Source organism: Macaca nemestrina, chromosome 12 (assembly GCF_043159975.1).
Source record: "Macaca nemestrina isolate mMacNem1 chromosome 12, mMacNem.hap1, whole genome shotgun sequence".
In the NCBI taxonomy this organism is placed as follows: Eukaryota; Metazoa; Chordata; class Mammalia; order Primates; family Cercopithecidae; genus Macaca; species Macaca nemestrina.
In genome coordinates this window covers 128,733,189-128,760,893 of record NC_092136.1, presented here as the reverse complement: position 1 = coordinate 128,760,893, position 27,705 = coordinate 128,733,189, and the positions used below count along the sequence as shown (strand labels likewise).

Here is a 27,705-nt window from a genome sequence, read left to right as displayed (position 1 = left end):
ATGGTTTGGTGGAGGTAGGAGAGATGGGAACTGGGAAGACTATATTTTTTCCATTCATTTATTCAGAAACATTTGTTGCTTACCTATTCTTTGCCATGTTTTATGTTTTGTATTGAGGATAGTACTGTATGATATTTACTTATGATCGTTAGTAGTATTTCAGGACATAGATTATGAAAAGGAAATTAATGTGTTTCTGGGAATGAGAGGTAGACTAGATGTCAAATTACAGAAGTTGGATGACAGGTTTCTTAACTTTGTATATGGAGGAAGGGAGAGGTGGAAGTTAAAGCTATCTCTTGGGTTTTAAACCTGAGCAACTTGGGGATTTATTGCATTACTCTTTTTTTTTTTTTTTTTTTTGAGACGGAGTCTTGCTCTGTCACCCAGGCTGGAGTGCAGTGGCGCGATCTGGGCTCACTGCCAGCTCCACCTCCCAGGTTCATGCCATTCTCCTGCCTCAGCCTCCTGAGTAGCTGGGACTACAGGCGCCCGCCACCGCGCCTGGCTAATTTTTTGTATTCTTAGTAGAGACGGGGTTTCACCGTGGTCTTGATCTCCTGACCTTGTCATCCGCCCGCCTCGGCCTCCCAAAGTGCTGGGATTACAGGCGTGAGCCACCGCAACCGGCCTATTGCATTACTGTTAATGCACATTGGAAAATAAAGACGATGAACTAGTATATGTGGACAGATGATGATTTATTTTTGACTGACTTTGAATTGCCAATGAAATGTTCATTTGGTGCTGTGTAGGGGGTAATTGGCAATGTGGAAGTGAAAGTTGAGGGAGTTGGGTGGCTAGAGTTGAAGAATACGGATTTGTGCTTAAGTTGCATGCATAGAGGTGGTAGATGAAGCCATTGAAGTGGATGAAGTTGTCATGGGAGAATGTGCAGGTAGGTGTGTGTGTGCTGTTAGTAGAGGTGGTTTGGGAGCTGAACATTGTTTATTTTAAAAGAATCACTTTATTATAATTGCATATGCTCATTATTTTAAAAATCTTTTTACTACCTAGAAATAGCTGTCATTTAATAACCAGAAAGATCAGTCTGAGTTTTTTTTTTTTTTTTTTCATTGAGACAATCTTGCTCTGTCACGCAAGCTGGAGTCCAGTGGTGTGATCTCGGCTCACTGCAAGCTCCACCTCCCGGGTTCACGCCATTCTCCTACCTCAGCCTCCTGAGTAGCTGGGACTACAGGCACCTGCCACTACGCCCAGCTAATTTTTTGTGTTTTTAGTAGAGACGGGGTTTCACCGTCTTAGCTAGCATGGTCTCGATCGCCTGACCTCGTGATCCGCCCGCTTTGGCCTCCCAAAGTGCTGGGATTGCAGGCATGAGCCACCGCGCCCGGCCTGGATTTCTTTTTATGTATATTTGTAGGTAGTAATTTTAGAAATGTGTTATGTGTTGAACAGTATATTTTATTGCATACCATAAGTGAGTGTGACAGCTCAGATCCCTCAGTTGTTCGAGGTTATGACATTTGTGTTGAGTTCCTGAAACACTAGCCCTGTGAACAGGGCTAGGAGGAGGTATCACTTGCAGGGTTGAGTAAGTATGTTCAGGTACTTGGCCTTGAGAGTGGTGACTTATAAAATTTTGCACCGTAGGTGGTTTGCTTGTCTCACCCTAACCAAGGTCCTGCCTGTAAAACAATGATAATAATAAACATTCCTTTAGAATAAGTTTCTATTATTATCAACTAAGTTGCAAATGTAATTTTAAAAAGCAGTACTCCCATGAGACTTTCAAAGAAACGCAACAGTCTTCTGACCCTGTCCCAGCTTCCCTCCCATTTCTGCTCTATAGAAACAATGTTTTTCAGCTCTTTCAGCTTCCTCCCCGCCAGGATTTACCGCCCTGTTTGTAAATACTATGCTTTTATTGGTCATTCTTGATTTATTATATTTAGACATTGTCTAAATTTGTTTGAACATCACTGAATACTTTTTAAAATTTTTGTCTTTTTCTAGAGAGGCAGCACCTTGGACTTAGTATGTCATTGGGATTTTTATTACTGAGTGATCCAGCCAAAATTATCCTTTTGTGACTTTGAAGGGCTTCTGTGTAAGAACTTGTTACATACTTTATTTTTACTAAATCCAGTAGAGTATCTACTTATCTCTTTTTGGTTTCTTGTTTTTTTGCATGGGATGTTGCCCTGTTGCCCAGGCTGGAGTGCAGTGGTGTCATCACGTCTCACTGCAGCCTTGACCTCCTGGGCTCAAGTGACCCTCGCACCTCAGCCTCTGAGTAGCTGAGAGTACAGATATGCGCCACCACACCCGGCTAATTTTTACAAAATTATTTGTAGAGATGTGGGCTTGCTATGTTGCCCAGGCTAGTCTTGAACTCTTGGGCTCCAGTGATTCTCCCACCTCGGCCTCCCAAAGTGCTGGGATTATAGGCATGAGCTCCTGCACCTGGCCTACTTATCTGTTTTTCTAGCATTAAAAGTGGCTATTATAACACTTGACGCAGATTTTATTTTTTCTTACCTTTCCAAATAAAAGGAAATTTAATGAAGTTTTAATGAAGTGTAAGTTACCATTTATCCATGTCCTTTAATTAAAATATTTTTTGTTTTAAAATTTTAAGTTCATTCATTGAATGTAAGCTGTGTATCAGGTACTGATACATGACATTTTGTACGTGTGAGCTCATTTATTCCTTACATCTCATAGGTACCAATATGCCCATTTTATGAGTGAAAAAATGAAGTGTTAGAGAAGTTAAATAACTTGCCCAAAGCTGCAGTGATGGTAAATAATGGAGCAAGAATTCAGATTCAGGAATATCTTATTCCTCAATCCATATTCTTAACCACAGAGTTAAACTATACATTGTCCTCTCTTTTGGATTCCCAGATTTCTCCAGGAACCTTTCTTTCTACTTCCTCTGTTGAAATGTTACTTTTAAATTTAGTCTTTAAAATTTACATAAAATTAGCTTTTGCAGACTCAAAAATTTTTTTCAACCCATATTAAAGATAGAAAAGCTTTATGCAGTGGTTTCTTATGATATGACGAAAAATATAAAAGAAAATATTAATCTCACTCTCAAGCATGTAGGGCTTGTGAGAAGGAAGAGGAAAAATTGATATAATCAGATTACTTCCTTTTTGCTTAGTTCACAAATACTTAATACTTGTTTAAGATCTTGTGTTGTGTATCTAAAGGAATTCAGAGACAAATAGCTTTGGCCCGCAAGAATAATTCAACTAAAAGTAAGTATACTATAAGGCAATATAAATATCCTGTGAGAACGATAAACTAGGTACTTTGTGAATTTATTGATGACCTAGGGAAGGCTTGTAGAAAAGGAAATGACTTGAGATGGGCCTACTGAAGGCTGGATAGACAATTAGGGAAGGGTCATTCCAGTAAGAATTTACGGGGCAGGAAACTACTGGGAGTGTGTTTGTGGAAGAGCAAGTAGTTTAGTTTGACCAGATATTTTTTTCCCCACGGTCATATAGCTAGTAAGTGCTAGAATCGGAATTGGAATCCCAGGCAGGCTGACTCCAAAGTCTTCAGTAATAGCTATCTTGCTAAACTGCTACAACTTTGCCAAGAAATTTATATGTCTAGTCACCCTTGGCTGTGGGGGCATATTGCATGATGAGGTTGGCAAGAGAATCACTTGAACCCAGGAGGCGGAGGTTGCAGTGAGCCGAGATCACGCCACTGCACTCTAGCCTGGGCGACAGAGTGAGACTCCGTCTCAGAAAAAAAAAAAAAAAATAAATAAATAAATAAATAAAAAGAAAGTGTAGAGGAAATATGTTAATTTGTCACTGTGCATAGTAAGTGTGCAGTTACTGTGTAGGAAATGAAGATTACAAACAACAGTTCCTGGTTTAGAATTTATAGTCTGAGAGATAGGAGAAGAAATTTGGGATCTCCTGGTGCAAAAAGTCTATTTTTTAAGTAATCGTGTGTGCGTGTATGTGTTGTAACTTTTGGGGAAAAATTTAATTGAGAGTGGCATTTGAGCTGGATTTTAGAGAGCTGGCTGTTTCCACAGATTGAGGATGGAGGGGAAAGACTTTGGATTAATGTGAGAGTAGACACAGGTGGAATAGTATAGAGCGTATTTGGAAAATGGCCAGTCATCTATGTTACCTGTAATGTGGGAAGTGAGGTGGATTAATTAGAGATGATGCTAAACCTAGTATACTAAGGAATTTGGACTGTCTTCTATGGGTGTCGAAAGTGCTTCTAGGTATTGTATTTTAGCAGAATTGGTATCATCGAATTTGTATTTTAGGAGGGTTATCCTAGGTGAACTAGCTAAAAGGTGGTTAGAGTAATGCTAGTTTGGAGAATGAGCTTCTAGAGTCCTCACTTCTGGGACAGCTCCTAGCTCTGTCATTCTGGGTAATTTTGGTCATCTGACCAGTCCTAAAATTACTCATCCGTAAAATGTGGGTAATGCTGGTACCTTCCTTACAGAGCTGCTGTGATGCATAAATGAGATTACGCTGCAGAATGCTAATGCATATTCTAACAGAGTAAGTGCTCACACAAGAAAAGTTAGCTATAAAATAATACTCTCCTGGAAAAGGGCAAAGACTAGAAGTAGAAAGACTATATAGGAAATAGGAAAGTCTGTACTATTTAATAAGCAGTATAATATGCAAGGGCTTAGAAACTTCTTATCGTGGCCTGGCATAGCGGTTCACACTTGTAATCCCAGCACTTTGGTAGGCCAAGGTGGGAGGATTGCTTGAGCCCAGGGGTTTAAGACCAGTCTCGGCAACATAGTGAAACGTCGTCTGTATAAATAATACTCTATAAATAATAAACAAAATTAGACGGGCATGATGGTGTGTGCCTGTAGTCCCAGCTATTGGAGAGGCTAAGGTGGGAGGATCACTTGAGCATGGGAGGTCGAGGCTGCAGTGAGCCGAGATTACACCACTGCACTCCAGCCTGGGCAACAGAGTGATACCCTATCTCAAAAAAAATTATTATTATGAAAATAACACTTTATTGCATCATCAGAAGTGTTAATTGTGTTTGGTTAGAGGTGTGTGTGTGTGTGTTTAAAATAAGTTCTATGAAAATGCAATTGGTTGGTTTATTTTTTTGATACTGGATCTTAACATCTTAACCAGGCTGTCCTGGAACTCCTGGAATCAAGCAGTCCTCCCACCTCAGCCTTGTAAGTAGCTGGGACTACAGGTGCATGCCACCACACCCAATTTGCAGTTGATTATTTTAAATCCCATTAGTGTATGTATTACTCATACATGTAAGAATAATCTTTAGTGTATGAGAGCACCTGTTACTGACATTTATAGATGTGTGGTGGTAGTGGAGGCTGAAATGACTTAGTAAATCCAGTAGTGCATGAAATCCCTGATTGATAAATGGCCATTGGTAGATTTTTCACTTTGTATGTCCTCATTGTGCAACATTTTTCTCTTACTGGGTCATGAGAAGTGTGAAGAGAGGGTAGAAGAAAGGACACAGAAAGTCATAAGCACCATTTATGTGGGTTAATGGTTAGGAATTATTCCTGGGAGAGTACAAGAGTTAGAAGGAAAAATCCTTTAATATGAAGGTGCTCTGTGTCCTCAAAGTTTGCAAGGACTATAAATAAATTTCATGATATTTGGTCTCTAGGATGGCAGATTCAGGATTAACTAATTTCACTCAAGCTTAGAAGAGAAATTAGGGTTAGTCAGAACTATAATTGAGAAGATTGAAAATTTCCTTGAGCCATCAAAACCCGCGGGCACCGTGGTGACTTTACTTTTTCTCTGGCCCATACCTACTACCTCACCAAACTCCCTTGTCCCTACCTTCAAAATATGTCTTCAGTTGGGCCACTTCTCACTGCTTCTATTGCTACCACCCTAGTCTGAATCACCCTCACTTCTTTGGATCAATGCAGTAGCCTTAAACTGGTCTCTTGGTGTGATTTTTGCCCTGCTTTGGTCTAGTCTTTATAGAGCAGCCAGATTAATCCTCAGTGTAAGGAAGGTCATGTTCCGCTTTTGCAAAAAGGCTCTCAGTAGCTCCTCATTGCAGGGGTTCTTTGCATAGCTTGGAAGGCCCTGCCTGGTTTGGCCCTGTTTCTGGAGCCTTTTCTCCTATCACTTTGTCGCCCTCACTGTACTGTTGCACCACACTGGACACAAGTGTGCTCTTGCCCCGAGGCCTTTGCACCTGTGCATCCATCTGCCTAGATCCACGTAATTCACTCAGTTCATTTAGGCCTCCGTTCATGTCCCCACCTCACAGAGGAAGCAGTTCTCTGAAGGCCCTATCTAAAGCAGCAGTCCTGAGCATTCTTCATTCCTTTAACATGCTAAAGCACTTATCACTACCCAATAAATAATCCTTTAAAAACATTTGTAATCCCCACTAGAACGTAAACTCCCTGGGAGCGAATATTTAGTTTTCTGAAGTTTTTTCACCAGCTAGGATGTAACAAATGACCAGTTTGTTATTTTGTAACATATTTTGTCATTTGTAACAAATGACTCATTAATGGATGAATGAGTTATAAACAAAGGGAGATTTGTATTTCTTTAAATGTGAGATTTACTATTCACATCAACATTTATTTTGATCTACGTAGGCAAAATGAAAATAAGAAATATTAAGAACAAAAAAAGATAACTACAGACCAGTATCCCCAATTAACATTGATGCCAAAATCCTCAACAAAATACTAGTGAACTGAATCCAACAGCATATCAAAAAGATAATCTACCATGATCAAGTGGGTGTCATACCAGGGAATTCAGGGATGGTTTAACATACTTAAGCTAATAAATGTGGTACACCACATAAGCAGAATGAAAAATGGAAATCACATGATCATCTCAATAGATGCAAGAAAAGGATTTGATGAAATACAGCATCCCTTTATGATGAAAACCCTCAGCAAAATTGACACAGAAGGGACATACCTTAAGGTAATAAAAGCTATCTAGGACACATCCACAGCCAACATTATACTGAATGGGGAAATGTTGAAAGCATTCCCTCTGAGAACTGGAACAAGACAGGGATGCTCACTTTCACCACTTCTCTTCAGAATAGTACTGGAAGTCCTAGCCAGAGCAATCAGAGAAAGAAAGGGCATCCAAATCGGCCAAGAGAAAGTCAAACTGTCCCTTTTTGCTGATGGTATATGATTGTATACTTAGAAAACCCTAAAGACATCCAAAAAGCTGCTAGAATTGGTAAATGAATTCAGCAAAGTTTCAGGATACAAAGACATCATGACTGAGAACCGAAAAGCAAATGCAACAAAAACAAAAAAGGTTTTGCACAGCAAAAGAAATAATCAGCGGAGTAAACAGACAACCTACAGAATGGGAGACTGTCTTCACAATCTATGCATCAGACAAAGTACTAATACTCAGAATCTATAAAGAAGCCAAACAGCAAGAACAAACCAAACAATCCCACAAAAAAGTGGGCTAAGGACATGAATAGACAGTTCTCAAAAGAAGATATACAGATGTCTAACAAGCATATAGAAAAATGCTCAACATCACTAATTATCAGAGAAATGCAAATCAAAACCACAATGCAGTACCACCTCACTCCTGCAAGAATGGCCATAATCAAAAATCAAAAAATAATAGATGTTGACGTGGATGCAGTGAAAAGGGAACAGTTTTACACTGTTAGTGGGAATGGAAACTAGTACAACCACTATGGAAAACAGTGTGGATATTCCTTAAAGAACTAAAAGTAGATCTGCTGTTTGATCCAGCAATCCCACTACTAGGTATCTACCTGGAGGAAAAGAAGTCATTATTCGAAAAATATACTTGCACATGTATGTTTATAATTGCACAATTCGCATTACAAAAATATGGAACTGGCCCAAATGCCCATCAGTCAATGAGTGGATAAAGAAAATGTGCTCTGTGTGTGTGTGTGTGTGTGTGTGTGTGTGTATGTGTATGAATGACATAATGGCATTCACAGCAACCTGGATGGAATTGGAGACTTATTTTTTGTGGAGTAACTCAGGAATGGAAAACTAAATAGCGCATATTCTCACATATGAGTGGGAGCTAAGCTATGAGGACGCAAAGGCATAAGAATGATATAATGCACTTTGAGGGACTTTCAGGACTCAGGGAGAAGTGGGAAGTGGGAGAGATAAAAGACTACACATTGGGTTCAGTGTACACTGCTTGGGTGGTGGGTGCACCAGAGTCTCAGAAATCACCACTGAAGAACCAAGCACCACCTGTTTTCTCTTATATGAAGACCAAGCTCAGTAATCCTATGTTCTTATGGACCTATAATTGTGTCCATGCTGCCCTGTCATTTTAACAGTTCTCGTATTAGAGCAGATAATACCAAAAATGGTGCAAACTTACTTTTGCTACAGATGATGACAATTTTAGGCTAGGTTACACATATTTACACATACAGTACCTAAGGGTAGGAGCTCAGGCAAGAATGTAGGGAGGAGCACGGTAAATGTGAGATGAAATTCTAGAGCAGGTAAAGTCAACGTCGGGTGAAATTCTAGACCAGGTAAAGCTCATGGCAGGTGCTATGTTAGGTAGCTAGTTGAATTGGTAGGGAAATGTTTCAGAAGATAAGATAACAGGTGACCACAAACTTGGTAGCTTACAGAAGTTTAAGTTCCGAAGGGCTAAAGTCTGAAATCAAGATGTCAGCAGGGCCACGCTCCCTTCATGTGGCCTTCTCTTTTGTATTTGTGCCTCTTCTCTTCTGTCTCTTATAAGGATAATTACCGTTGGATTTAGAGTCCACCTGAAATGCAAGATGAGTTCATTTCAGGATCCTTAACTTAAATTTGCAAAGTTGTCGTTTTCTAAATAGCGTAATCTGTACAGGGTCCAGGTATTAGGACGTGGCTATATAGTTTTTGGGGGCCACTGTTCAAAACCTGTGAAGTCCTACTTAAAAGTAAGCCTGGTAAACTAAGGGAATGGTGAAATAGGGATAGAAATGGAAGAACAGCTACCCGTGATTTTTTTTTTTTTTTTTTTTTTTTGTTCCTAAAACCTAGTTATCCTGATAGAGATGCCCCTTTAAATAAATAGTTCCTGTGCTGAGTATCCCCAGCATACTCTGGAGGAGTGGTTTTGTTTCTTTAAAATTTGCCAGATTCATTCAGGCGGCAGATTAAAAATAAGTAAATGATTTTCTTTTTGAGTAAGTAGGAAGGAGATCTTTGGGAAAAATTACCTAGAAAACAGTATATATATTTTTGCCATTCTTCCTGCAGCTATATCAATTATATTAATATATTTTAACTTTGTCAGTGTTTTCAACATACACAGAAAAGTACAAGATGATAGGTCATAGCACTCGTGCTTGTCACCTAAACTTAATAAAACTTCACATTTTTTCATATTTCCTTAGGATGTATATTTTAAAGAAAAATATTGTATAGTAGACTATTTTACATATGTATTTTTATAGTTTCAAAATATTTGGCACAATGCTTAGACTACATTTTTGGGATTTAGTCATTTTTTGTGGTGTATATATTATTGGTGTTGTCAGCAGGACTTCTTTCAGATCAATGTTTAACTGTGGGTATTCTGAAATGTAATCGTTTACAGTTCTGAAATAGCATGAATCAACTAGGTAACACTTGAAATTCTTAAAAGGAAATCTTCTTTAAAAACTTTAATCTTAGATAGCTTGTCAGTAATCTCTTCCTTAAATTATTGCAATAGCCTTTCTTTGTTTTTTAAAAATTTTGATATATTTAAAAACAAAGAGGAAAGTATGGCAAAGAACATGAATCAACGTATGTGCTCCATTAATTCCTTCTGCTTTACCATTTTGCTTCAGGTTTTTTTTTTTTAATGAAATATATAATTGAACCCCTGATATTATTTTCCTTTTTTTTTTTTAACCTAGAAGTACAATTATCCTGAATTTGTTGAGACCGTCTCTATTAAATATATGTCTGTCCATAAAAAATATATAGCATTATATGGTAAATATTAAAACTGCATATTGCATAGTATTAAACTGTATATTGTATATTATGTAGTATTAAAACTTTATATATAGTAGGTTAAAAGCTTCTCTAGAAAGTATCATATCACTCTGCAGGCTTTTTTTCTCATTTTTTTATTCCGTGTAATTCATGGATACAGTTCATTTTAACTATTACATATATTTTCATTGTTTGAATATACTTCAGTTAGTTTTCCCATTATCCCCAAAACATTTAGATTGTTGCCATTTTTTTTTTTTTTTTTACTATTATAGACCATGCCACATTTTTCAGTCTTGTACATGTTCAGTCGTACATGTGTGCATAACTTCTCTAAGGCATCCGAAAAGTGAGTTGCTGGGTTGAAAGGTGTGTGCCATTTCAGTATTGGTAGAGTTAGAGTCCTTTCTTAAAGAGGTTTTATTATTTTGTATTCACACCAATTGTGTATTAGAAGTTTTGTCATTTTGTATCTACTGCTGTGAGTGAGTTAGGTCAAAAATCTTTTTATTATGGAAATTCTCAAACATATACAAAAGTAAATGTAGAATATAATGAACTCCTATGTACCCTTCACCTAGTTTCAAAAGTCTTTAATATGTGACCCATTTTGTTTTATCCAAAGCCACTCCCACCACCCGGAATTATTTCAAAGCAAATCCCTGACATCATATCATTTCATCTGTTACTATTTCAATGCGCTTCTCTAAAAGATCAGGATTCTTTTTTTAATGTAATAGTTTTATTTCTTTAGCATTACTTGTTTTTATTGGAGTATAACATTATACTCCAATAAAAAATAGCATTATACTCCAGTAAAAATAAATACTGGAATGTAATAAAATTCATGTCTTAAGTGTACAGTTTGAAAAGTTTTGACAAATATTAGTAATCCATATCCCAATCCAGATATAGAACAATTCCATCTCCAACTGGAAGAGATCTATGCAGGCCTGACCCTTGTTGAAGAGAGAGGGAAGTAAAAGAGAGTTTTCTCAGGCTGGTAGCAGAAAGAGAAGTCAGAGAGATTGGAGGCATGAGAAGGATTGGTCATGCATTGCTGTCTCCAAGATAGGAAGGGGACATGTGATACCAGTGTCCAAGCAGACAGTGGCCCTGGTCTGACAGCCAGCAAGGGACCTCTGTCCTGCAATTGCAAGGAAGTGAATTTGGCCAACAACCTGCATGAACTTGGAAGCAAATTTTTGCCCCCCCCCCCCCCCCCCGCCTTCAGATAAGAGTCAATCTTGGCTGACACCTTTTTTTTTTATGGCCTTGTGAGATCACTAATTAATATCATTAACATCATTACTGGTCTCATCAACCTGTCAAGTTCCTAGTGTCAAATACACATTCTCCAAAATCCAACTTTTACATGAAAGTTCAAATTTTATCATTTTCAACAAATACCACCAATTGTTCTCCTTGAAATGACTGGCTCCCTTCATTTTTTAAGGAAATATCATCATTTGAGTAACCGTAATTTGTCTCCCAATCTTTCAAATAGAAGTAATATGCTATGAAAAGTGGGACTAGTTAATCTTCTAGTTCAGTCACTCAGGTACTTTTCTTGGAGACAACCCTCTGTTGTATCAAGTGTGAAAGGCTTTATGCCTTTTTCCTATTTCATCACCCAGAATGTCTGTCTAACTGATATGTAGATGATCTGTAGCTACACTAATGTCACCCATGAGTGTGGTTCTCAAACTCTATGGGACCAAGATTAATACGAAGGATGTTTATTAGGATAATACTGGTATCAACACCTGTGGGAAGGAAGAAAAGGGAACAGAGGAGTGAGTAGAGGGAGAAGTTGATGCAGTCTTTTTTTTTTTTTTTTTGAGTCCGTCGCGCTCTGTCACCTCGGCTGGAATGCAGTGGTGCAATCATGACTCACTGCAGCCTTAACCTGCTGGGCTCAGGTGATCCTCCCGCCTCAGCCTCTCTAGAAGCTGGGACTACAGGCATGTGCCACCAGGCCTGGCTAATTTTTGTATTTTTTGTAGAGACAGGGTTTCTCAATGTTGCCCAGGCTGGACTTGAACTCCTGGGCTTAAGTGATTTGTCTGCCTCTGCCTTCCAAAGTGCTAGGATTACCGGCATGAGATGCAGTCTTAAGAAAGGCCTTAGCTGACTCTAGGGAATTCTGAATGGGGATGGCCCTTCAAAGTCATCTTTAGTTGGGATGACTGAACCGAACCTTTATACAGTATCCCATCATTAGCTGTACTACTCCTCTAATCTTTTTAAGTGGTTGTGTAATGTTTTGTCCACAGTTGATAGTTTTTGGAGATCTAGAATCTGTTGGAAAACTAGAACCTGTAGGAGAAATACAAGCTACACCACTGTTACTGGAACCAGGACTTCCCTAGGTTTAAAAAAAATTTAAAGTTTATATAATTTGTTTGCCGGTCACACATCACACTCACATTTGAGAATGTTGAAGATATTCCAAGCATTTTGCATTTTCTTTGAATTACTTTCTTGTTAGTGTATTTAACAAAAAAGTGCATCTGTACTGAGATTTCATCTATAATCAGAAAACAAAATTATTAGCCACATGTTTAATAGCTGCCAAAATAGGGCAGGATGTCTCAGTAGAGAACAGTTTAACAATAACAATAAATATTTGCACAAGAAATGCAAAGTATGTGCTACATAAAAATGAAAAATCACTTTTTAAATTTAAATTTTCTAATTTTCGAGACAGTGTCTCACTCTGTCACCCAGGCTGGAGTGCAGTAGTGCAGTCTGGGCTCACTGCAACCTCTGCTATCCAGGTTCAAGCAATTTTCCTGTCTCAGCCTCCCAAGTAGCTGGGATTACAGGCACCAGCCACCATGTCCGGCTAATTTTTGTATTTTTAGTAGAGACAGGGTTTCCCCATGTTGCCCAGGCTGGTCTTGAACTCCTGACCTCAAGTGATCCACCCACCTTGGCCTCCCAAAGTGCTGGGATGACAGGCGTGACCCACCGTGCCTGACCAAAAGGATTACTTTATAGTATTGGATAATATATTAAATTTCGGGCTCTTCTTTATAGATTTTTATATTTCACAAGTTAGCCAGTTACTGATTTGATGTATGATGTTTGATATGGTTCCTGTTGAAATCATTTAGCTCAAAGATATTTTATTTTAAAAAGTTTTACTCTCAGGCACATACTTATTGTGAAACATCACACATGAGAAATAATATTTAAAAAATATATTCTAGTTTAATTTTATGTCACTAATTTAACCTGGAGAAGACACAAATGCCTATACTAAACTTGTTTGCTTTCTGCTGTATTTAGTGAAAATGTTGTGAGATATTTTATAACCAAATTTTAAAAAAGTAAATAGAATAAAACTAAATACGTTATGGAATATAATTGCATCATTGTATGTTTCTGCTTGTATTCTCACTGTAAACTCAAATGAGAGAGATTAGGGAGAGGGAAGACAAATACTTCCTGACTTTTATCCAGGTCCAAAAACAACTACTTTTTTCAATAACATCTGAAACATTTCCTGAAAGACATGGATGGTGGATTTGGGAAAAGATTAAGTAATTTCTTTTAAAGTCGGTTTTATTAAATAGTTTGGATTGGCCAAGCAGTATAATGTTAAACTTTAGGTTCATTTTCTCAACCTCTGTTACAGTAATTATTTCTTTTACAAGAGTGCCACCCAATGTCCCAATTCGTTAGTAGCATATAGCTTCATTTTTCATTTAGCAGCTTAAAAGTATTTATTAGGCTGGGCACAATGGTTCATACTTGTAATTCCAGCACTTTTGGGAGGCTGAGGCAGGCAGATCGCTTGAGCCCAGGAGTTTGAGACCAGCCTGGGCAACATGGCAAAACCCTGTCTCTACAAAAATTACACAAATTAGCCAGGTGTGGTGGCATGCCTGTAATCCCAGCTACTAGGGAGACTGAGGTGGGAGGATCACTTGAATCAGAGAAGGTTGAGGCTGCAGTGAGCTGGGATCGTGCCACTGCACTGCAGTTTGGGTGCGTGAGACCCTGCCTCAAAAAAAGAAAAAAAAAAATCGTTGCTTGGAATCTGGTCTTATTAATGGTATATATTCAGAGTGTTCTACCAAAGGTGATAAAAGTGAAAATCCTTAAGTAATTGGATTTTTTAAAATATTGATTCATTTTAAGGAATTCAGATATATGGTGGTTTTCCTCTGGACCCTAGCCTAGTCGATAGCTTCTCCACTACACTACTTTTTGTGTTCTTGTTTCTCTATAGACTTTTAGCCTTAAATTTGCAGTTAATGCAGCATTGGGGTTGCATGGTAGTGGTGATAGTGGTGCTATAGATACTTATAATGTAAAAACAATATGAATTAGCTCTTTGGTAATTGGGAGCATTTGATAATTGAGTGAGTAGTAAAAAGTTTAATTAGGGGAAAATGTTTTTTCAAAAGTTTACTAATTAATATAAACATAACTTCTAGAAAATTATTTAAAATAATATAATTTGTATATATTTTTTCACATATTTCAAATATTTATTTACTTGTGACCCCTACCCTAATTGTAAATAATTTGCATTTGTTTATACAAATTCCCTTTGGTTCTCTGTAAATACACACTATAAGTATGTGAAGTTAGTAAGTTAATGAAGACTAATGTTTTGCAATAATGCCCAAGTTAAGCCAAAAGAATAGTATAATTAAAAGCCTATATTTGACAAAAGCAAGTTAAATTAAGATAATTGTATTCTTTAAAATATAGAGTTTAGATTTTTGTAAATCCAAAAACTTGTCCAGGTGGTGCAGCATTCTGTAAAAAACATAAGGCTTAAATTTTGTCTTTTTTTTTTTTTTTTCTGGTTCTTTGTCCTAGGGTAAATGAAGTAATAACTCACAACCTTGTGTGAATTGGGCGTAGCCAAATGTACCTTCATAGGTGGTTGTGACTATTTAATAAAATTACTTGTATTATTGACCGGGTGCGGTGGCTCGTGCCTGTAATCCCAGCACTTTGGGAGGCCGAGACGGGTGGATCACCTTAGGTCAGGAGTTCGAGACCAGCCTGACCAACATGGAGAAACCCCGTTTCTGCTAAAAATACAAAATTAGCCATGCATGGTGGTGCATGCCTGTAATCCCAGCCACTCGGGAGGTTGAGGCAGGAGAATCACTTGAACCCGGGAGGTCGAGGTTGCAGTGAGCTGAGATTGCGCCATTGCACTCCAGCCTGGGCAACAAGAGTGAAGCTCCGTCTCAAAAACGAAAACAAAAACAAAAACAAAAAAAACAAACATGTATTATTTAATGGAGTTTATTGCCAATTTTGTTATCTTTTTTTACATTTAATTTTACTTTTAAGTTCTAGGATACATGTGCAGGACATGCAGGTTTGTTTTGTATGTAAATGTCTGCCATGGTGGTTTCCCGCACCTGTCAACCCATCACCTAGGTATTAAATCCTGCAGCATTAGCTGTTTATCTTGATGCTCTGCCTTCCCCCACTACCCCAACAAGCCCCAGTGTGTGGTGTTCCTCTCTTTGTGTCCATGTGTTCCCATTGTTCAGCTCCCACTTACAAGTGAGAACATGCGACGTTTGGTTTTCTGTTCCTGTGTTGGTTTGCTGAGGATAATGGCTTCCAGCTCCATCCATGTCCCTGCAGAGGACATGATCTCTTTCCTTTTTATGGCTGCATAGTATTCCAATTTTGTTATCTTTTAAATGGGTTAAAATAGTTAATTTTGTTATCTTTTAAAAGGACTGACTTTTGGTTTTGTTGATTTTACTCTTATTTTTTTCTGTTACCTATTTCATTTATTTCTGTTCTGATATCTTTACTATTTTTATCTGCTTGCTTTGAATTTAATTTGTTTTTTTACCAGTTTTTAAAATTTAGGTTATTGATGTGAAATCTTTCTACTTTTTAAAATGCAGGCATTTACGGCTATACATTTCCTAAGTATGGCTTTCATTACATCTTATTAGTTTTGGTGGTTGTGTTTTTGTTTTCATTTGTCTCAAAGTATTTTCCTATTTCCCGTCTGAATTCTTTTTTGACTTATTATTTAGGAGTGGGTTTAATTTCTGCTTACTTGTGTATCTCTCAGATCTCCTTGTTATTAATTTCTAATTTAATTCCATTGTTTTTAGAGAGCATAGTTTGATTTCAGTCCTTTTAAATTCATCAAGATTGGTTTTATGACCTAGCATGTGTTCTATCCTGAAATGTTCCATGTGCACTTGAGAAGAATGTATATATTATTGTTGTTGGGTGAAATACCCTATAGGTGTCTGTTAGGTCAGGCTGATTTACAGTGTTCAGGTTTCTATTCCTTTTTGATCATTTAATTATTTTATCCAATATTGAAAGGGGGATATTGAAGTCTATTATTGTTGCATTGTCTATTTGTCCTCTTAAATCTGTCAGTTTTGTTTCCTGTATTTTGGGTGTCTGTTGTTGGATGTCTGCTACAAATTTACCTCTTTATCATTCTAAAATATCCCTTGCCTCTAGTAACATTTTTTTTCTTAAAGTCTTATTTTGTTAGATACTAGTATAGCCATTTTCAGCTCTCCTTTTGGTATTGTTTTCATGAAATACCTTTTCCATCCTTTCACTTTCAACCTATTCGTGTCTTTATATTTAAAGTGTGTTTCTTGTAGAAAGCATATAGTTGGATCATATTTAGTTTAGTTTAACTTTTTTTTTTAAACTCTGTCAATGGAATGTTTAATTGGAATATTTAGTCTTTGTCCATTTAATGTAATTACTGATACGATAGGATTTATTTCTGCCATTTTGCTGTTTGTTTTCTATATGTCTTATATAATTTTTCCCATTTTTCCTCCATTATGGCATTCTTTTTTGTTAAATATTTTCTAATGCATAATTTTAATTTCCTTATCTTGTATTTTAGTGTATTTTTTGAGTTATTTTGTTAGTGATTGCCCTGGGGGTTATAATTAACAACTGAAAATTTAATTTATAACAATCTATTTGGAATTAATACCCACTTAATTTCAATAGTATATAAACTTTCTTCCCACATAGTGCCTTCCCTTCCCCTTCCTTTGTACTGTTACTTCATGCAAATTATTCTTTATATATTAACGTGCCCGTTAACCAGATTTATGATTTGCTCTGCGCAACTATCTTTTAAATGAGGTTGCGGACGAAAAGAAAAATAAAATATAAACAAAAATGCATTTATATTGTCATTCATACTTACCTATGTAGTTAGCTTTACCTGTGCTTTTTATTTCTTCATCTGCATTTGGGTTAATCTAGTGTTCTTTTACTTCAGTCTGAAGGACTCCATTTATTATTTCTTGGGCAGATTTTCTAATTAGAAATTCCGTTAGTCTCTGTTTATCTGGAAATGTCTTAATTTCATATTTGGTGGATATAGTGTGTTGTGTGTCTCTTCTAGAAAGCATATACTTGGATTATGTTTTTTTCTTTTTTAACCACTCTGTCAATAGAATGTTTAATTGGAATGTTTATCCATGTACATTTGACATAATGACTGATAAGACTGGATTTACTTCTGCCATTTTGCTGTTTGTTTTTTATGTGTCTTGTTAACAATTTCTTTTTTCCCTTTTTTGTGTTGGAAAATATTTAATAGAAAGTATTTATCATAATGGAGGGAAAAAAGGGGGAAAAATGACATTTTTTCACAAGTCTTGATTGACAGTCATTTTTCTTTCAGCACTTTGAATATGTAATTCTACTGCCTTCTGGCCTCCATGATTTCTGATCAGAAACCAGCTGTTAATCTTATGCAGGATCCCTTGTATTTGATGTGTCACTTTTTTCTTGCTGCTTTATCTTTGGACTGATTATGGTACGTAGGTGTGGATCTTTTTGAGTTTACCCTACTTGGAGTTTGTTTTGGATATACAGATTTTAATGCTTTTCATCAAAGTTGTAGAAGTTTTGGCCATGATTTCTTTAAATAGTCCTTCTGTACCTTTCTCTCCTCCCCTAGTACCATCACTATATGTATGCACATATGCTTGATGGTGTCCTGCAGTTCTCTAGGCATTGTTCCTTTTTCTTCATTTTTTTTTTTTTCTTTCTGTTTTTGGACTAGATAATCTTAATTGACCGGTCTTCACATTTGGGGAAATTTTCTTCTCTTTTCTCGGATTTGCTATTGAGCCCTTATAGTGAATTTTTCATTTCAGTAATTGTACTTTTCAATCCTGAATTTCTGTTCAGTTCTTATATCTTTTTTTAATATTCTCTATTTGGTGAGGCATCATTCTCATACTTTCTTTACACAGTTTTCTTTAGTTCTTTGAACATATTTAAGATAATTGATTTAAAATCTTTGTCTAATACAACCAACATCTGGGTTTCCTGAAGGTCAGTTTCTATTGATTGTTTTTTCCTCTATGTATAGGCCATACTTTTTTGTTTCTTGGCGTGTCTTGTAATTTTGTTGTTGTTGTTGAAGACTGGATATTTTATATACTATAGTGCGGTGGCAACTTTGAAAATCATATTTGGCACCAAGTACTTTATTGTTGCTGTTTGTTGTTAATTTGTTGGGTGACTTTTCTGTAATAATTCTGTAAAGTTTGTATTCTCTGTGCATGGCCACAGAAGTCTGTTCAAATGGCTTTGTGGTCAGCTAGTGATTGTACAGATGTTCTTAAACTCCTGGGACCAATCATTTTCCCAGTTTTTGCTTAGGGGCTCCTTGTGTGTGTTGGTATACTCCTTTAACAGTCATCCAGACATTTGATAACTCTGCTTAACCATCACTTCCTTCTTGCACAGAGCCTCCGAGTCAGTCTTCTTAGGACTTTTTTGAGCACGTACATAGTTCTGAGCATACACACAGCCCTGTACATGTGAATAGACTTTTAGATTTTCAGGAATATGTCTAAACTTTTCAAAGTCTCTGGGGGTATCTCACTCTTCAGTTTTTTCTTTCAAGCTTTTTCATTAGTGTCTATCTTTGTCCTACTGCTTTCTACCATTTCAGGCAGCCACGACATTAAATAATTGCCTCAAAATACTTTTTTTCTTTGCAAAACAGTCTCTCACCCTGTCACTCAGGCTGGAGTGCAGTGGCATGATAACAGTTCACTGCGGCCTTAAACTCTTTCAAGGTATCCTCCTGCATCAGCCTCTCAAGTAGCTGGGACTACAGGTATACACCATCATACCTGGCTAATATTTAATTTTTTATAGAGATGGAGTCTTGCTATGTTGTCCCGGCTGGTCTCAAACCCCTGACTTCAAATGATTCTCCTGGTTCAGCCTCCTAGAGTGTTGGGGTAACAGATGTGAGCCACCCCACCTGGCCCTCTAAGTGTTTTTGACAAATGCTTGTGGGGAAGATACATATTTTTATATTTATATTTATATTTATATTTAATTTGCTCTAGCCAAGCTCTGAGTAAGGTCAAATAAAGACAGTCCAAGTAGGGTGTTTGAGGGTATCACCGGATAGGTTGATATAATGACAGTTCTCTGAGAATGAGGCTTTGAAGGCACTTGAAATCCGTTGGTGGCTGCCAGGCTCCTGGCTTTCAGTGGGATTATGGGTTGTTGGTTTTCATGGTGACTGGGGAGCTGCAGATCAGAGGGAAGCAATAGGGTAAGTTGAAATACCACCAAATTTGCTGTTCTTACAGAGATTCATCTGAACATTTTCTTGAAAAAATGTTCCACGGATTGCTGCAAGCTTTTAATTAATTTCCAGAATTTTGAAAAAGTTGAGAGAATTTTCAGAGGGACTCACTCTGCTGTTTTCACTGATATAATTCTTATGGCTGTTACTCAAACCTCAATAAATACAGGTTCCTTTCCTTTACTGTCATTGGTTTGAACTACCAAGATTTTAATACATGACCATTCTGTTTTAGATATTTTACAATCTGGATTTAGATCCTACAGCCTTCTGAAATTTGAATCTCTTGCCATATATTCCAGCCCAATTCTGAGAATTTTGTAGCCATGACAGAGTGTGGATGGTGTGGTGCATAGGACATTGGTACTGACACCTGTTGTCTTTACTGCTCTTCTGTCTGAATGCAAAACCTCAGTTAATGGACAACAGTGCTCTTAGATCAGCTGTTTCTTGGTTTTTATTTCATTATTTCATCATCACCATGGAGCCTATCAGCTCTACCCTTGTACTCAAGAAGAAAGCCAATAAGTGAATTGAGTTGGTATGTTTTTATTTCTACCCTGAAATTTCTGGTACTGCTTCTTCATATTTGCTTCAAGTAGTCACAAAATGTGATTTTAAGTGTCTTATCTGGACAGATGTCTAGCGAATTCTTTCTTTGACTGAAACTTTGTTTCTGGTGAGTATCATAGACATTATTCATCTTAATTGCTTAATGTTCTTTGGGAAATCCTGGCATGTAGAAATCTCTTTGACTCTCTCTGACAAGAGTATTGAATTTACTTTTTGTTTTGTTGTGGATCAGCTGTCTTTTACTTCTTTAGCTGTTTGTTAAAAATGAATATTTGATATTTAAATTGGTATCTAAACCAGATCTTTATTTTAGATTTTTAAAAGGTCAGTGAAAACATCTGTATTCGTAAAAGTAAGCAAACATCTTTTCCACATTTTCCCCTAAATTGTGCCAAGATTATATCTTGAAAATACATGAACTTTCTGTTTTCCCACTACCATTCCTGCCATTGCCCAGCCTTCTGCCACCCCTCCCTAGAGTCTGTTTCACTGCTTATTATATCCGTCCTGTGCTGCAGCACTCCGCCATGAATTGTCAGGACAAAAGGAAAATGTAAGAAACAAAAATTACTCTTCAATTCCGCTGATACCACAGCTAAGCTTTATGTAGTTGGCTAATGATAAATTTGGAATTGTGTAAACATTCCAAGCAAGCTAGAGGTACAGAGCAGCTAAAATTCAGTCTACTTACCTTTGTTCAGTAAGGAAGCCACTAGCCATATGTGGTTATTGAGCCATTGGAATGTAGCTATTCTGAATTAAAATGGGTACCGGAAGTGGAAAATTCAAGCTGTGTTCAAAGACTGAGTATGAAAAAAGAATGTAAAATCTCATTAATTTTATAATATTGATTGCACATTGAACTGATAATGATTTGGATGTATTTAGACAAAATATATTACAAAAATTAAATTAAGTTTACCTTTTAAAAAAGTTTTATTAATGTAGCTACTAAGAAATTTAAAACAATATATACCACTTGCATTCTTTCTATGGTATGACACAGCACTGCACTAGACCCTTGCTAGTCAAGGGGATAACTGTGCAGTATCCTTTTTTTTTTTTTCTCGGAAGACAGCATCTCCCCACTCCAACCATACTGAGTCAGAATATGCATTTTAGTAAGATCCCCATGGGATTTGTTTTTCATTAAAGTTTGCAAACAAGAAGCATTGCAGTATTAGATTGCTACAGGATGAACAGATTTGCAGGTAAAATTTTACCTAGAATCAGTTGCCAGAGAGGTTGCACTTAAAGAGTACTAAAAAGTAGGTTATGAATGAGAACAATGACAACATGTTTTCCCAGGCGTGTTTCTGTTTAAACTCTTGGGAATGAGGGTAACTATCTTTCTTTTCTCCCTTTTGCTGTATCAGTTTATTCCCTGGATATAACCTTTCCAGACCATGCAGAAATTTATTTTCTTTGAATTATGTTTACACTTAATTAGGGTGTAATTCTACTTAAAATTTGAGGAAACTTCCTGTGTCTTGTAGTGTATCAGGGCATAGCTTTTGGCACTTAAAACATCAAGGTTGAAGTTCTCCGGCTTTTTACTTAGTAGTATTGTGTCCTTGGGAAAGTTGCTTAACCTGTCTGAACCTATTGCCTAACCTGTCTGAACTTGCATACTGAGGAAAAAAGACTTGAGATACCAGCTTTCCTATATTTGCTGGGAAAACTTGACCAAGTAAATTATCACTTGGTCTCTTCGAGGTTTCTGCAACTCTTAGGTTGACTTGTCACATTTCTTCTTGATGAGGGAATATGCTTTAGAGTAGCAAAAGAGACCAGTACTACTTAAACTATTTGATCAATGCTGAAGGTAAATGAATGCTTCAAATGCTGCTGTTTCTTCCTCCAGTTGCTCAGTAAGCTCCAATAGTAGCTATAGTTGTTACTATTTCAGAAGTAATTGGTCCCACAGTACCTATCTGCAGGATTCTTTGGGTCCTGCATATTCACGATGTCCCTGAGTAAAGAGGGCCAGTGACTCAGTGAGGTCATGGAAGGAAAGAGAAGATTCGAGTGTCCACAAGTAATATACTGTGGCTACGTCCGGAAGGAGCAGAAAGAAAATATTTTTTTTTTTTAGAGATAGGATCCTGTTCTGTCATCCAGACTAGTGTGCAGGGGTGTGATCATAGCTCACAGCAGCCTGGACCTCCTGTCCTTTCCCACTGTTGGCCTCAGCTTTAGGTTGAGGCTGTCCTCCAGGAGGCCTGTTGGTCCTACACTGCTTGTACTCTTCCTCATTTCCTCAGTATTCACCATTGCAGGATGAGTGCAGAGAGCCCCGGAGTTTCTGGGGTGCAACTCAGGGCTGGGGTTGGTTCCACTCATCTCTGCTGCCTTTGAATTTTTGCCGCGCGCACACACACACACATACACACACACACACACACACAGAGTAATGACAATGACAAAGCTTGTTTTGATTATTATGGGGTTTTAGGAGGGAACAAAATTAAAATGCATATTTTCAGCCCATCCCCTTCCTTTAGAAGTCTAGTTCATTGTCTGATTTCTTTTAAATTTGTTCTTATTCATTAATAAATAGAAGTTTGTGATGTTTAATTGACATTAAAAATTCTATTCAATTAAAATGGATATGGTGATTGTCTTATGATTGTCTTTGCTAGGAGCTTTGCCTCCTTAAAATAAGACTTCATGGCTTCGCATAGATTTTATTTTTGTGAGCAGTATCATTTTTCAGTTTTCTTTATATCATACTGGGATAATTATGTGTCTGAAAATATCAGTGTCCTCAGCTTCCAGACATTATTTCTTTCATTTTTTTTTCTGTAGGCTTTTTTTTTTTTTTCCTAGTTAGAATATATAGCATCTTCTGAACTGTATTTGAAACATGGCTTCACATTAGAATCACCAAGGGAGCTTTTAATAAATAATGATGCCCTCTCTTTATCCCTAGAGAATCTGATTTAGTTGGTGAGATTCAGGTTTTGGTATGTTTTAAAGGCTCCTCAGGGAATTTTAATGTGTAGTTAGGCTTCAGAACTGTTGTGCCATTGAGTTGAGTTTAACCTGTAAAATAGTTGTAAAAATGAATAAAATATAACGTGGAGCAAATATGTTACCATTACAGAGTCTCCAGAAAAACAGTTATTAGGCCTTATTGTAAAAGAATCACCTACAGGTTCTTAAACAGTACGGCTTTCTGAGTCTTAATTAATTTACAGTTCTAGAGTGGAGCCTAGAAACTTGCATTTTTGATTGCTTTGCAGGTCATTGTGATGCAGATGGTTCGCAATCCACTGCATCAAACTGGACTGGATTCTGTTCAGAGGATATGTGTTTATTGAGGAATCTGTATCTTCTCATGTTGAGAAAACTTGACCATGGCAAGTAAAAATTTATGTATTTCCTGTACTTGGGGAATATATACTCTACTTAGTTTTTGTACAGTTTTTGAGTGTCCTTTTGTTTTCTGTTGTACTGATGCATTAAAGGTAAAATATATATATATGTATTTTTCCTTTCCCTCTTGCTTCCAAAGTTTATTCATGTATTTTCATTGTTGGTATCAGTCACATTTATAAAAATTCTTAGTTCTGTGCCATATACAGACCCTTCCTTTTGCCTTAAAATTTAACTGCAGTGATTTATCTTTTTTCCTCCCACATTTTCTGTGCTCCTGGGCACTCCAAATGGTGAATAAACATACTGAAGGGATGTAAGCTATATTATCTCAGTTAATGATATTCTGGTTTAAAAAAAGTTGATCCATTCTGGACAGTGTTTCAGATACAGGGAAAACATATTCATTGTTAAGTGATCTGGTCTGTCTGATCTAGTTTTCTAAAGTAATTTATGCGAGTGCTATAGTTTCAGAAACCTCATTTGCCCAAAATAGAATTTTCTTTTCATTTTTTGTCCATGAGCTTTAGGGTAGAGAGATGTGTTTGAAAACTGTATTGTCAGGTTTTATTTTTTCATGTCAAAATGGTTATGGATTCTTCTGCTTGAAGCCTGGCAGACTAATGATATGGGATTGAGAATGAACATTTTGTGTGTGTGTGTGTGTGTGTGTGTGTGTGTGTGTGTGTGTATTTTAATAACCTCCGGATGTTAAGTTATTTTTGTTTGTGAGTAGGAGCATGTCTCTACTTTTTTCACTCTGGGAGACAATTATTGTGTGGCAGAAAAAATGGTCTTGACTTGTGAAAGCTTCAGGCAAGAAGTCTAAGTGCTTATCTTTATGCATAATATGCTAATGTTATTAAATTATAAAAAGTGAGAAAAGTTTGAAAAATTACTGGAGAAATATTTCTGGGCCAGAAAAGTAGAGACTATGACCAGCTGGTCTGAGAGATTGCCAGACAGTGTGATTTTTGCTGGTTTGCAAGACTTTCAATTCTCTACTCTTGTGTGCTGCTTATGTGAAGCATAGATTGCATGACAGATCTCAGAAACAGCCGAAACATAGGTTTAAACTTTCTTTTTATCATTTGTGAGGATAGGAATACTAGAAAAGTTACCAAAAAGGTGTCTCAGCTTGAACTCAGTAAAACAGAAGGAAAAGATATGCTTTCTAAATTCATAACCATTTTTCTCATTGATAATTACAACTGTCTCAACAGCATGGATAAAGAATGAGAAAATAATTTTTGTATATATAGTCCTAGGTACTTGCAACTGAAATTTGTATTTATTTCCCTATAGGAAAAAACTACACCTTTCAAAATAAAACTATTTCTATTTGAAATAATGCCCCAAATGGGAGAAGAATTCTAAAAAGTCAGTGATCAGGTTCTCAAGAGCAGAATCTGAGGTTGAAATCTAATTGAATGCAGCACCTCATCCCAATGTGGCCCGAAGGCTGGTTGATGTAGGGTATAAAGGGCTGTCTCTCTTGCCTTTTCTCAATTCGGAAGGGCCATGCTAACTCCAGTGCTCCATGAAGGGTTGGCCATGGCTCTCATTGGGTCCGCAGTGATGTTCGTCTGTTCAGCTTCTTCCTTTGCTCAATTCCTGTTTCTTCTCCTCCTTACAACAGATGTTCTTCTCACCCGCACTCCCTAATTAACATTCTGCTTGCCAAATGTGTCAGAGTCTGCTTCCTGGAGAATATAACCTACAGTATCCACCTTGTGTTATTATAAGATTTTACTTTTTCAGTGGCTAGGAATTGTAATCCTGAATGGTGTTGTTGTTGTTGTTGTTGTTTTTTAAATTCAGCACTAGGTGAAAGTTTCTCCAGTGCGTCAGATGCTTTCATTTGGAGAATATTTTACTCAGGCTCCTTTTCCCCGATTCTGTCTTCCTTTTCTGTCTCATCTCTCCTGCCTCCTTTTATAGTTCTGACATTGCCATTTATATTAACATAAATTTATAGCTGAGGAGATCAGGGAAGGGTTCTTAAAGGAGATGACACTTGAGCTAATTTAGGATAAGTAGGATTTTGTGTAGGGGGCTTTGTGTGTGTGTGTGTGTGTGTGTGTGTGTGTGTGTGTGTGTGTGTGTGTGTGAGATTAGCTGCAGTGGGAGATGGAATGCATTAAAGGTGTAGAGAACCATCTCTCTAAAGAACTTGAAACAGCTTGATAAAGGTGGAGAGTTATAAACAGTTCCTATGATTGATTGACAGAAGAAACAGTGTGAAGTATAGAAGGACCGGGGCATGTTTATCATCTGAGGAAGTTTGTATTTCTTTAGCAGTGGGCTACTATCGATAAGTTTGTCTTATGTTGTCAGGATCAGCTTTATAATAAATATGTATTATTTAACGTATTTAATATTTCACAGTATGTTTAAAGTCATGAAATGATATTTAAAAGGTTTTGAACTGGCATAAAGCTAATGACTTAAGTGTCAACAGATTTTAAAAGTAGATACCACAGTTGGTTTTGATGTTTTACCTGAGAGTCTGCCCAGTAACAAGAGCAGCTTACGAGCAGTTTACTATGTAGTTGGTGCTATGTCAAGTCCGTTGTGTACATTGTCACGCTTAATTCTCCCCGTGTCCTTCTCAGTTAGTTCCTGTTAGTCCAATTTTGCAGACAGGAAAATTGAGGCCTACGTTAAAGAGCCTGCTCAGGGTCCCACAGTAATCACCACGTTTGGGATTTGAACTTAGGTTTGAACTCACTACCAAGCTAGTGCTTTTAACCATTTTTCAAAGCTGACTTCAGTGATGTGTATATGCCTATTTCTTTGACTGGTGTATTTATTTCAAAAATTAAAATAATTCTTGAGGAGTATTTCAGTACTTGTTTTCTTAGTCATTTCTTAATTAAAAATCTTCAGAAATCAGAAATGGAGAATAGACAGTACTGAACTTTTCACTTTGAGTCTGTTTTTCTAGGGAAGGTATAAAGACATCTCAGTTAGTTATGTGATTCATGATATATAAATTATAGAATATATGTATTCATGGTTATAAAAGTTAGCTCTAGAAAATGCTCATAGAAGAGAGATATCTTTTATACTGCACTTTTGAAAAATACTGCCTGGGATTTGACATTTCCCTACCACTTAGGCAGTGTTAGATTTTGGCAAGGCATACCCCTTGGCATGACATGGCCCCGGGGTGACCTATCTTGTACTACTGTTGTGTATTGGTTTCTTCATTAACCTTATGTATGGTTTGTGTTACTCTGGTGGCAGCTTTGTTTTCAGAGCATAGACGACAGGTTTCTGGATTACTTATAACAATAGCTAACAAGAAAGGGGGAAATACAGGTTTTGATATCAGACAGGGTTGAATTTAGAGAGAAAAGATTTAAAGAGGCAAAGAAGGAGGTTTACAATAAGAAAGAGTGCACACTGGTTATTTACGCTCCAAATAACATAGCATTAACAAACATAAAGTCAAAACTATAGAAAATAAGGAAAAATGAAATATTGGACAAAGCAGTAGCCAAAAATTAAGTGAAGATTTAGAAAAACCTGATTAATATGAGATAAATTCAGTTAATATATGTTTAATTCTATGCTCAATAAACAGAGCACACCTTATTTTCAAGTTCTCTTGGAACATTACAAAAACTGATTTTATATTGGCCCATTAAAAATACAACTTCAGTAAATTTCCCAAAATAGAAACAGTTGAGGTGGAATAAAAGTAGACATTAATAATTTTAGAAAAACACTTATAAAAATAAATCAAATCACTATCACAGGACAATTAAAACTCTTTAAATAAATTTTTGAATTGAAGAAGTTTAAAAATTGTAGAAAATGATGATAAAATATATTAGAATCTATGAGGACTCAACTAAAACCTGAAAGATTGTCTTTTTTTTTTTTTTTTTTTTTTTGAGACAGTCTCGCTCTGTTGCCCAGGATGGAGTGCAGTGGCGTAATCTTGGCTCACTGCAGCCTCTGCCTCCTGGGATCAAGCAGTTTTCCTGCCTCACTCCCGAGTTGCTGGGATTACAGGCGCCCACCACCATGCTGAGCTAATTTTTGTATTTTTAGTAAGGCTGGGATTTCACCAGGCTGGTCTCGAACTCCTAACCTCAAGTAATACACCTGCCTGGGCCTCCCAAAGTGCCAGGATTACAGGAGTGAGCCACTGCCCCCGGCC

At 37.0% G+C, this 27,705-nt stretch overlaps 1 protein-coding gene across 3 annotated transcripts in view; it reads left to right on the top strand.

The window, feature by feature from the left end:
- LOC105476208 (Rho GTPase activating protein 32) overlaps positions 1 to 27,705 on the top strand; it is a 308,635-nt gene that overhangs the window by 35,049 nt on the left and 245,881 nt on the right. Inside the window, exon 1 of one of the 3 annotated variants that reach the window (XM_071075804.1) lies at positions 22,683 to 23,518. The exons of the other annotated variants lie outside the window; for them this stretch is intronic. The gene's annotated coding sequence lies outside the window, so the exon portion shown is untranslated. Of the gene's footprint in view, positions 1 to 22,682; positions 23,519 to 27,705 lie in introns of those variants that run through there. 3 annotated transcript variants of the gene reach the window in all.